The sequence below is a fragment of the Molothrus aeneus genome, chromosome 7, assembly GCF_037042795.1.
Source record: "Molothrus aeneus isolate 106 chromosome 7, BPBGC_Maene_1.0, whole genome shotgun sequence".
NCBI lineage: Eukaryota > Metazoa > Chordata > Aves > Passeriformes > Icteridae > Molothrus > Molothrus aeneus.
In genome coordinates this window covers 16675602-16687869 of record NC_089652.1, presented here as the reverse complement: position 1 = coordinate 16687869, position 12268 = coordinate 16675602, and positions in this window count along the sequence as shown.

Below are 12268 nucleotides of genomic sequence, written 5' to 3'. Positions count from 1 at the left end.
TATGTTTGTTGTTAGAATGATTAATAAATATTTAAGTATTTTTTAATGAAGAGATAAACACTCTAACTCAGAAAGCAGAAGAATAAGTCACTTAACACTTTTTAAAGAAACTAATGAAAAACACATGACCAAGCCAATGGAAATGTGAAAAAATCTATAGAAGGCCTTCATTCTTTCAAGTATGTGTGAAGGGAGACATGACCCTGCATATGTGGAACAAGTATTGAGATGAAACCTGCACATTTCAAATCCAAGCAAACAAAACCGCAACTACATAATGAGAAAATGTCTTTGTGCACCTATGGTTTTCATTCTTCACTCTCCAATTCTGTCTCTCCTATACAGTAGACTCAAAAGTGTATTCCTCCTCTAGGGAATATTTGTTGGCTTAAGTAAAGTCCTTCTCAACTTTTACTCAGAATTCAGGATGTGAAACAATAGAAGGTCCAGAACCGGAAGCTGAGTCAATATGGGGAGTTCTTGTAACTAACAGTTACAACTTAAGCTCACAATTTATCCTTGCCTTTTAATTACTATTAAAAGTATCATCCTATTTCCTTCCCTTCTTGTAAAGGCATAAAGTAGTTGCTAGACTTAAAAGTCCATGAATTTCCCTGAGTATCTGAGGGACAAAGTGGCAGACAACAGCCCCTGGCATGCCCAGTGGTTAGGTCTGGGCCAATGCATTTTATAAAATGGATGTAAGTGTGCACATTCTTTCTGCTGCTATCAGTATCAATCAAGGAGCTGGGGGGGAGGCAAGAAGCAAACACTGGAGAGTTCATCACACAGCCAGGCTGCAGGCCACAACCCTCAGCCATCTTGTTTCACAGAGACAATGCTGCAGCATCCCTCTGCTAGGCTGGCCAGCAGCTCTTTCTCCCACCAGCTGACATTTGCCCAGAGCCTGTGTTTATAAAAGGTGCTGGGCATGCAAAACCCATTGTGGACCTTGTAATAGGATATGCTTTGTCAGTCATAAAGCATTGCTACTGCTCTGGTGCAGCAGCCTAACATTTCTACTCAAAACCACAGAGAAAAAAAATATAGAAAGAACAATTCCACTTTAAATGCACAGTCTAATTAGCTGGTACCTGTACATAATATATAAACATTAACAGAAAACTCTGACTCAGTGAATCCTTACAGCTGTGTGAAGGACTATTGTTTTCAGGTGTGAAAAGCACCAGGGAAATTTGATTACAATTTTAATTAATACTAGCAACTCATATAATGACAAAAACACATCTATTTATACAACAAAACATCCATTCAAACAAAGAAATTCCCACTGGTAACCTTTCCAACTATGTGTCAGCCGTTCATTTTCATTTTGCTGATGTTTCTCTTCTCTCTTTGCTTAACACATTCCTAGTTATGCATTTTATCTCATTTTCCAAGAAGGGCTCTATTTATGAAGAGTCACAGCCATTTTCTTCTGGATGGAAATGCTGCCCTCAAGCTGCCATTGTAACCTGAAACAAGGATGCTTCATTGCTTCGGAAAAGACCCCGGGGACACTTCTTCATACACATATTTATCTTCTTCATGATGTACACGCAGATTTCCATTGTGAAGAAAAGCTGTGTGATTCCAAAAGGCTGTGCCTTTCATGAAAAGAAGGTTTGTTCAGGATTAAGATGAAACTGCAGCATTTTGGGGAAGAGAGGAGGCATCTTAACAGAAAAGCACTGCAGCTACCGTAAGGAACTGGAAAGAGTCAGATCACAGTTTTTGCTCTATTCTTTCTATTCTTTCCTCCTCATTTCATTTCCTTTCAGGTTTCTGTTCTCTTCCAGTCTCCCACCTCTGTCCTTTAAAATCTGTTGGTTTTCAGCTTCATTCTTGATCCTCAGCCATATTATTTTCCTGCACACTAGCCAGAATTTTCATCCACCTTCACCTTTTAATAGCATTGTTAATGATTAGAGGGGAGTAAATCACATACAAGATAATGGCTGCAAAAAATTAATATGCATGATTTCTGTGATATAATCCACTAGTATACTAATTGTCTGCACAGTTAATTGAAAAGCACTAAATATTTTATTGTTCATTTCTTTTTCCCTTCTTCCCTCATTCTTGCATCTGTTTATTTTTCTTTCTTAAGAACTTTTAACCTACTGTTCCACTCTAATTTTTTTAAAGAAAAAATACCTGCTACTGGCATCTAGTCCTAGCACTTAAAGTATTTAGGAAATTGAGAATTTCTTTGGACACTGCTGCAGACAAGATGGGGAAGAGATTCCATCTCAGTATCTAGAAAGCTGCTATAGAAGGAAGTCTTGTCTTTTTTCAATCATCTTTTTAAAAATCAAACTTAAACTACTGCCACTCTGAAGAATGCAGACTCTTCATCACAATCAAGCTTGGACTCTTAAAGGGACAGAACAGTTGGGCATTACCTCGAGGCCTCTGTTTGTCTCTAAAACTGTATTTCTCAGAGAAGAGCTAAAAAAAAAAACAAAACCAAGACCGAAACAAAAACCACAATAGTACCTGTCTTAAGTCAAGGAATTTTTTCAAAATGTCATAATGGTTAAAGGCTCTGCTATGTGTCAAATGAAAACAGAAAATCTTTATGAATACTAGGTTTTCGTTTTTGCTTTCTTAGTGCCTTTCCCCCTCCCACCACCAGATAGAATTGGGGTTTGCTTGATAGACTTTAATATTAGCCTCTTACAGCATTAAAAAATGCAATGCCTAACCTTTATGCAGCCAATGACTACCAGTGTAATATACTAAAAATTATTAATTTTTTTTAGTATTTGCAAACATATCTGGGGTCCTTAAGTAACAGATTTTATTAATTCATAAATAAATGCATTGACTAACGCATTTAGCCAGTATAGGTCTGTTTAGGTTTTTTGTGGGAGGGTTTGTTTTTAAATTTTGAATGAGCCTAGCACTTATGAAAATACTGAATATACAATTCAGCAGGCAAAGAAAAGCCTGTTGTTATACTAATCAACCATGTCTATAACAACACAACCTGTGACAGCCATGTACTTAACAGTCTTCCTGCAAAGTACAATTCCACTAAGTTCTGTGACAATCCTCTGATGGTTAATATAGTTGCACATTTACACAGCTACATAAAACTGATGCTAAATAAGCAAACTAGACAAAGTTCAGAAGGCAGCTCTACACAGTCTGTGATGGTGCTTTTAATGAGATGACTGCATGCAGTATTTTTCTGCAGATCCCTGCCTCATTCAGCAAATGAATACTTATGCAGTTTTTTCTCTCTATTTGCTCCACAGAACACGTGGCCCCAAATACAGAATTGTTCAGTGCTACACAGGCATCCCTCTAGAGTTCCTCAATATAATATAAATGCATTTTTCTTAAAAAGAAAAAACAAAGCCAAAATCTATGAAAAGAATTATTATTTTGTGTGGTACTACTTCCTCATTTTCTGAAATGAGAAAAAAGCAGGAAATATCTACCCATTGCCAAAAACTTCACCAGTAACTTTGCTAATACCTGATGCTCAGATCACATCCATGGCATTTTATAACTTTCTATATTCCAAACACACTTCCCTTTGACATCCCTTGAAAGTGCTAAAATCTCAGCCCTGTATGTCTCTCTTGTCTCTATAAACTTCACTCCTTCAAAGAGGACTCTCTCAATCAGTGCCTGAAATGTACTGAGGCTCTTCACATTGCAAGGGTCTGCCCCAGGACATGGGCTGCAGGCTCACACTGGCTAGCCCTCAGTAAGACTGCAGATCTATTCTAATGTTCAGTATATTGCAAGCAACTGCAAATGATATGAAGGGTTTTATTTTCACTCTGACACTCTAAAAGATTTATCTCAAGTGTACATATGAAAACATAATAAAAGCGTTATTGTTCTTCATTTACCCATAAGTTTGTGATTTGGCATTTTTAATACCTTTCCCCAAGTACACATACAGCCATGCTTAAGACAGATTTCTGGTAAAAAACCAGCCCTAAATTTTCAGATGTGCAGAGCACCTGCAACTCCTGTTGCTATCAGCTGGAGCTGCCAGGCTCTCAGCATTCCTGAAGTTCTGGCCTTAGTTTATGGACTGCCAGAGGTGCATTCATTCTCTAATGAGCAGCTAACATTTTGATACACTTTAATGGGATAAAGGTGCAGATGAGGGAAAAGAAAATACATGGAGAGAGTTAAATTACTCAGAAACTACTAATTCTGCAACTGCCATATGCCCAATCAACCCTGTGCTTGACATTGCTCAGCTTATCTGACCTGCTTCAAGGGAGGTACACATTGCACATAAAGTGTATCCATAACCACCTCTTCCTCTCACATAAAACAGCTTATTCACCTGTGGGGAAGTGCAGCTTCTCATAGGACACTTCCATATGCTCAATGTCAGTGTGACTCTAGTGCTTAGTATGAGGATAATGAAGGCTGGAAAAGACACTGGAAAAGCAGCTTTCCTGGGCAGCTGCAGGAGCAATGCACAACCAGCAGCTGTGGAGACAAACACACGCGTGGAAACATTGGACCAGCTGCCTCTGTCACCACAGCCCCTACTCTCTACCCTGGAAGGAACTGATGGCCAGCAGTTTACAAAGGAAGAGCAATCCTATCCTCTTGGGGAAAATTTCTCTGTGCTCAGCTTATTACTGTACCCAGTTTCTAATCCATCAGTCAAACCTTTTTTCTGATATGCATTTTTTGGGCTATTTTATGACCTTATGACCATAAAAAATGGCCTTCCATTTGCTCAAAGGTGTTCTGCACATTCAATACTACCTTACCCAGCCAATAGCTCAATTTAAATTGACTCGTATTCACTTGACTCTCACACAACAAAAAAAGTTGAACTACATTGTCCTATAATATTATTTCACTAATATTTAGTAACAAAAGACAGTTCTATTTCATACTGTATTATATGTTTTATGTGAAAATTATGTTCTTCTGCTCTGCAGAGCAGAAGAGCTTCCCTCATTATTATAGCCTCACAGGCTGTACACTTCTCTGAGGATGTTGCAGTAGCATTTCAGAGACAGGGCAGGAAAGAGAAATCTCAGCAGTTGCTCTGGAAATGGCATCAAAGGTGTCACACAGGACTACTCACAAAGTGAAATTCACTCTAGTTCTAAACACAAAACTTTTGTAGTATGCCTGAATATTTTGGCATCTTAAGAAACCTAAAAGGACTGGGTGCTACATTACAAATATTATTAAAAACAGTAAGATGTTCTTTTTTGTGCTCTGAATTTTGAAAGCGCTTCTACAGTGAAGCTATTTTTGTTGATTTGTATCTGGATAATGCAGAACGATATCTGATAGATTCCATTTTGAGCCTACGTTGGAGGTTAAGAAAATAATGGTGATTTCTGGTGATGTCATCACTAATTGGTTTTTATTAGTCATGAATAACAAATGCTGTAATGAACGCATTTCTTACATTGAACATAATCCTGAATGGAGCCCTTGCACTCAGAAGGGCTTCCATTCCTTCTCAAGACAGAACTTCTCAGACACATTTCTTACTTCCAAGTCCAGACAGCAACCTGACAGACACAATGCAAGCCTTGCTTGTCACTAGTCAGTATTATAACTTGTGACTTTTTAGTGACTGCATTGTCACCATGTTCTCCCAGCATTAGGATTAAGCTCTTACCCATTTACACTGTGCAGAAGGGCTGCTCTGCACCCTGGGAAGTCCCAGAGCTCCCAGGTCAACAACTCCACTGGCACAAGAACTGAAAGCCTGTAGGGTAGGACTAAGGTCTCACAGTGCTGTCAAACAGCTGTATCTCCAGCTCTGGATCTGAAATGGGCTGGAGTCCCACACTGGCACTGCAAGCCTTCCTACCCACAGATCTGCAAGCTGCAATCATTTCAGAGTCACAGCTCAACTTTCTCTTTTAAACAGCAGTACTTTCAGACTTCTTTCTGGCTTCTGTGTGTCTATAAATGTTTTTAATTTTGTCATGTTCCAAGGATGAGGATGCATCCCAGCATATACACAAATAGAGCAGCTCTCCCTGTTTTAGTAAAATTACCACTCTTCAGATCAAGTCTTGGGCATGATAACTATTTAAAGGAAAAAAGGCTCCCGTTTAAGTATTTACAGCTATGTGTATGACACCATGCATGCAAAATTAGGCTGCTCAAATTGCTTCAGCAATGACTGCAAAGCAAAGACTGCTTGAAATAAAGGGGCTGTGAGAGCTGCCACCACTTTTCAGAGCTTCTCATGCAGCAACAACCCTCTCCTGTCAGATGTACAAAAGTATATTCTCTCAAGAAGAATCCAAAATACAAGAAACTTTGTATTCTGATTCATGATTGCCTTAAAGAAAGACAGTATAATATGCTGAAATGACTCTTGTTTTAACATCACCCAGAATCTTAGCTAATATAAACTCAAAAACAGTTTCTTAAGTTAGATAAGCAGAGGCACACAAGCTGAAGAATTCCAGAAAAAACAAACAGAGGCAATAAGAAATAAGAACAGTGCTCGTAAATACTATTTTAATTCCTAACTTTGACTATGAAGACTGATGTCCTTGATATTAGTGCAAGCATCAGAGAGACTAACAGCTCTAAAAGCTTGTAAGAGAAATTACTCTCTGACAAAGGACTGGTGCTGTCAAAGTAATGATATTGCAGCAGTGTATCAGCAGAAGAACAGTCATACCAAAATCTATCTAATCCCCCACACTGCCTCCTGTTACAGCCAATAAGGATGCTTCAGAAGGATTGTATATCATATACTGGTATTTGTTCAGATTAGTCTTTCACCTCCAACCAGTCTCAACTTTAAACACTTTCTATGCCAGAGCAGTAAATTTTTGTTTACTGTTTTTCTCTCATAAAATTTTCTAATTGTTTTTTGAACCATGATCAGTTTTTTGCACGTTCAACACTAAACAGAAATACTGAGATTAGGTATTCCACTGCTTAGTTTCTTTTATGTAAAAAAATTATCCCTTCTGTTTGAACATCAACTAGTCTTCTTTAGATTCATGTTCATATTACACTAAATACTATTTTTATTCTAACTAATATTTAAGTTCCCAGTACTTTAAAACATATTAGCACAAGGGTAGGTGGCATGATTGTACTGACAAATCTTTCATCTTTTACAAAAATTTAATGCTACAGATAGATTTGGTGGGTATAGCTGAATGAGCTCAGGACACTGTTTTGTCATAGTTTTAGTCATGATTTCTTGTCCTGAAAATGAAACAGTTTTTATTTTATGATATCTCTGTGCCTTTTTCAGAGCTAAGAGTTTTTTTCCAAACTTAAAGCTCAGCACTGAACACCAAAAACTCTTCAGTGGCTTCAGAGAAATACCCTGTGATAGCTTTCTACCTAAGACTGGCTTATGAAGAAAAAAAACCCACAACAAAACTAATTCAAAGTTCTTTCAAAGCATGAAGTTGTTTACATTCTTCTACCAATATTGAAAGCAGTTATACTGGAGTAATGATTCCAGATTTGAGAATTAAGTTTCTGAAATTAGAAAGAATTTGCAGAAGTGAGACCAGAAGGATCCCACCTCTTCAGAATAAAACATTGCATTCCTTTGCTGTAAAACACTTCATTACCAAAATGCTTTTCTCTCCTCAAGTCATGGTGGGATCTCAGAGAAAAACTCCAGTGGTTACTTTTGGTTTCCTCAAACAAATTAAGTTAGAGAGATCTGTGCTGCAGAGTCACCATCCTATGAGAAAGATTTCTGTAGACAGTTTATGCAATGGAATTCCATTTTTATCACTGCCTCTTTAAAAGCATTCCCAATAATTAAATACCTACAAACCCCATGTGTCATTCTTTAATCAAATCTTGTAGCAGAATTCATTTACACAATCAGATAGTGAATTTTTCATAGACCCTGCAAATAGATCTGCAATTCACACTGATACATCAGAGTCCCACAGCAGCCACAGTGCCATGGGAGTTACTACACAAGCTACCACCTAGGCCTAGGAAGCTTCTGTAACACAACTTTTCTTCATGTGTACCTACACAAAAATCATCTTCTGAGGAACACTACAGGGATTAAAACCCAATCAACTCTATGGTACTACATTTAAAAGGATTAGGAAATAAATTACATTCAGTTTGAGAATGGGACAGTAGACCCCTTTGCTGAGAATTTAGCAATCTCTATAAGCTATGTGTTTCTTTTTAAATGCAGCATTTTTTTCTAAAAAGTAATATTTTGGGGGAAAAGAGGCTGTTTGCAAGAGAAAAGTAATGGGGTTTAGATTAGGTTTTCCTTCTCAATCTTCACTTTTAACAGCATGACATTTGCCCCAAAGTCAGCACTCTGGTTTGTGTTACTATCCCTGGGAAATACATGCCCCAGAGAGCAGTTGTTTAATGAAAAAGTTTTTATAACATATTCATGGTAGTTAACATGAATAAGTATTATATCCTAATAAAACATATCCTTACCATGGCCACACAAACAATTCATCACTCCAGTGCAAGGGAGTTTCCCAAGAAGACATCCCAACAACATCAGTAGAAAATAAATATGCACATACACACATACATAACAAGTTTGGGTTGTTGTCAAGCTTTATCTCTGAATGTGGTTTATAATGGAACTTGCTGCTAAATTAAAGTCTGTTCCCTCAAGGACTCTTTTGTATCTTTCAAAATGTTTTTAAAGCATTTTACTCTTCAGTAGATCACTACAATGCCATGTAAATAAAACTGATTAATAAGAATTCAGTGAGGAGAGAGAGACATTTACCATAAAACCAGGAATGCTTTGAGCTCTGTAGAGATTCTTTTCTGCCACACACAGCTTGGCTGGAAACATTCCACTGGTCCCACAATGCACATGTTTTCAATTACAAACTACAGATTTTATCAGAGTTTAAGTTAATTGTTTTATACCTCTGAGATAAAAGCAATTCATGTTTAAAAACAAAAGTACATATCTTCCTATTTTAAAACAAAAATATTTGTGCTTCCAAGAAAGGGCTGTGAACCACTTAGAACAATTTTTTACTTTTAAGATCATTGTCATAGAAGTCTATTCTTCTCTGGTGGTTTACCTCTCTCAAGTTATCAAGCCTTCACAACATAATGAGAACAAAATTACATCTTGTGGCAGTCTCTTATGTTCCTGTTATTTACAGGCTTTTCAGCAAAAAGCAGCCCCTGCACCAGCTTTTTTAAGAGTGATCCAGTGTGCATTTTCTACCCACTGCTGTTTTCAATGTCCAAACTGTATCAAACAACCCAAAGGAAATGAAGCAGTTTCTGTCAGCATCCCCAATGTGCCATATGAAGTATACACCCAGTATAAAACTTGAGATTTATATGTTAATAATATCAGCTTGAATTTAATAAGTAAATCATATATATTGTTTTACAAAATGAGAAGTATCATCAGTAAGGACAGATAAATCTCTAAAATACCTTACTTAACTTTATGCCAAAACCAAAAAAATATAACAGTGTGAAAATGTTGTATTTTCAAAATTCAGTGTTAGCACAATAACACCCTGCCCAGCAAATCAATATTTTTTGGTGTTCTGAAAAGAGAGTACACACATCATGACTTTACACTGTTTTAAACTAGAGAAGGAAAAATTTCTCCAGCATCATTTCTAAAATTTGCACAAATGCCAAAAAAGATGGTGAATAAGAATTGAGTGTTCCACTTCCATTGCTGAAGTTATTTTTTTTAAGGGCATTTGGAAAATTAAAAAGAAGATTTAATGAACACAAACATGAAGAGTTTTTGAAGTAGAAGATACTAGAGGTTGGCCAGATGGGGAAAAACCCCAGATGTTGGGGATTCTATTTTCCTCTGTTGCCATGGAATTGCCACACAGCTGCAGGCAAGTCCACACTGCACATCACCACCCATCAGTTTATTAGTCCTTTATCAGGAGAAATACATCTTTGCTGATCTAATTCAGTAAAGCACCATGAGATTTACATAGAAAAGATGTTATGTGCAAGTGTAAGACAGACAGTAAATACTGTGAAGTAAATTAATGCCTCATCAGCAATGAGATAATTTGTGGCAAGACCTCACTACTGAGCTAATTTGTTGCAGAAAAGAATAAAACCATAACAAACATAACCTGGACAAAGTAGAACTGAACACAAAGGGCATCCTGGAAATAATTTCTGCTCTTCTAGTTTCATGATAATTGTCATGTAAATCAGGAGAGCTAAAATTACACCACCTGGGAAAGTAATATATTTCTTTTGTTTATTAAGTGACCCTCAGAGAAGTCCTACCCACCTGATTAAGTAACACTGTGTTTGTTTTGTGGACAATAAAATGTAAAAAGTTTTCCTTTTCCTGTCAGCAAATGATGAATACATGTGGAACAGATTATTTAATACCACCAGACCACCAGGGAAGAAGATTTAGGTGAGCAGCAGCAGAGCTATACCATTTATTTTTATTACCATGCATTAAAAATTACGTTTACAGATAATTGTTTTTCTCCCTCCAATAAACCAAGATTAAAAAAAAATCAAGGAGAATATTTAATAATACCAGACCACCAGGGAGGAATTTTAAAAGTTGATTTTTTTTAGTGACAAATTGGATTCTCTTTTTCTTTCTTTCCTTCTAGATTTCCAATTATTTTTAACTGCAATTTGTGGAGAGAAAATCTGAAAATAGCACAACAAAATGAGTTTTCAGACAGGGAAGTTTCACACAGCTTAGGTTGTCCCTTTATAAGGGTAATTAGCTAATCAAATAGTCCCTCAACACCAGCAGTTTTATAACACCTGTGTAGCTGCCCACATGTTATATAATGTTTTGCAGCTGTAAGTCCTCAAAAGTTTGGTCACACAGTCCTATTTCCTAGTATTCTTTGTCATGCTTGCTCCTCCTGAAGTCTGATACTACTGCTATCTGTTTCTGTGGGAGTGTTACTGTGTATAAAGTTGTTGATCTTCACTTTCCTGCCAGGAAAACTGTGTTTTATACAAACCTCCATTTTAAATTCCCAATCCCACTTTGAAATGAAGAGATTGTGAGAAAGGTCATTCATTTCTGTGATGCTCTTGATGCTAGGAAATGCAAAAAATACTGGAAACATAAGTAGTCAGTTTGCTTATGTGAGAGCTCCAGATGATTTATCTATAAAAGGAATTTGGGGCCAAATTCTCAAGTCAATGCTCATTAGCTAAACAAAGCTGATACGGGCTTCAAAGTCAGTAGTGATTTTGCCTAAGTAAAACCAGCAAGCCCATCAGGATCTGATAAGCATCTGAATGCCTCAGAATTACAAAAAGAAAAAGAAATTAAGCCACTGAGGGTTTAGCTGTTTGTCTATTACAGTAAGAAAGGATCCAGATGTTAGAAGAGGAGTCTAGGCTATTGTGTAGTGCTGGTCAGGTTCATGCCATTTCCTATTTGAAGAAAACAAACAATTCTGCATGCACAGCAGGGCCATAAAAACATGCAGTGACACATGAATGTGCAGTGAACTTTTTCAAGTGTGCAGTGACTTCCTGAAATATAAATGTTGGCTACTCAGCAGTCACCTAAGGCTGCTGCTGCCACTGCTTGGATCTGTGTTTGCTCATTCAAAAAGTGTCTACAGAAAGCTTTTTCATACACAACTTCAAAAATACGTATGCCTGGAAGTCAACATTTGCTACATATCTTTCCAGTTTTATTCCACTTCATTATCAATATACACAACAACCATTAGCTTAAATGAGAACTACACAATCCCTAGGAAGGGCTTACTAAGTTCCCTCTGGTGCTAACACATGACCAGAACGCACACTCAAGAAAGCAGGAACAGCCTGCAGTGACACACCATGAGATGAGACATACCCTTCCCCTCTTCTGCTTTCACAGCCAACTGCTCCTGCCACTACAGCCCAGGACACTGTAAGGCACAGTGCTCATTGCTGGCTGCTCCTCTTGGTACCACCAGATATTCTCCAAAGGGAAGAAAGCCCTACTCTAACAACTATAACTCATTTCTCTATACCTACACCATTCTTTCCCAGACTCAGTTGTGATTCTAACCCCCCATACACAGGGACTTTGGATTAGGAACTTGTCTTCTTCCTCTTTCCCTTCTTTTCTCCTCCCACAGACTCAAAGGTTGAATAGCACCTTCTGCAAGGAAGGAAAAGAACAATTCCCAGAAGGGCTAAAAAGGGCAAACAAAACCTGTCTGTCCCAGCATATGCCACAGCACACAAAGCACTACCATACAATATCAGAGGGCTTCAACCCACACAGAGTAACCACTTTCTTCATCAGAAGGCTTCAGGCATCTGCCCTGCTTGTTCTTTA